The sequence below is a fragment of the Helobdella robusta genome (genome assembly GCF_000326865.2).
Source record: "Helobdella robusta unplaced genomic scaffold HELROscaffold_12, whole genome shotgun sequence".
NCBI classification, from domain to species: domain Eukaryota; kingdom Metazoa; phylum Annelida; class Clitellata; order Rhynchobdellida; family Glossiphoniidae; genus Helobdella; species Helobdella robusta.
In genome coordinates this window covers 2,110,430-2,111,132 of record NW_008703664.1, presented here as the reverse complement: position 1 = coordinate 2,111,132, position 703 = coordinate 2,110,430, and positions in this window count along the sequence as shown.

Below are 703 nucleotides of genomic sequence, written 5' to 3'. Positions count from 1 at the left end.
TGAAAACAAAATACAGACACAACTACAATGAAATTGATATTAGCCAAATAATAACATGCACATTTTTCGTTTTTATATAATTATCGTTAAAGGCGTTTATTATTTATTAGAATTTATTATTCGCGTTTATTATCTCTGACATCTCTCTCATCGTATATATATATATATATATATATATATATATATATATATATATATATATATATGTATATATATATATATAGTGTGTGTGTGTGTGTGTGTGAAAAAATGTTAGAAAAAATGATGAAAAAATTTAGAATAGATGAAAAGAACAGACTGATGACGTCAAATGAACGAATGCTCCTTTCGATCAAAAAATTCTTCGCACTCAGATGCACTTTGCACATGCAGGCTTAATTAAAACATGCCATATAATTGATTTCTTGTGCAAACATCCTCTCATGTGTGGCAACGATTATCACAAGGTGCTAAAGTCTTGCGTGCTCTCACGCTTGTACGTTAGCAGTTGTCAAGTTGTTGGTGCTTGGCTTTGGTTAGGTGTCTTGGGCTTTCCTCATTAAAGAAGTTTATCTTGTTTCGCAAAAGCATTTACGAAACTGTTTACGTTAAATTTTAAGTTTAAAACTTTCATTCAAAACGTTGAAACGTTTTCAAAGAGAAAAAAATAGGGTGTTTAGTTTACCTATGATATAAAAATNGATGTTTCTAAACTTTAACACTA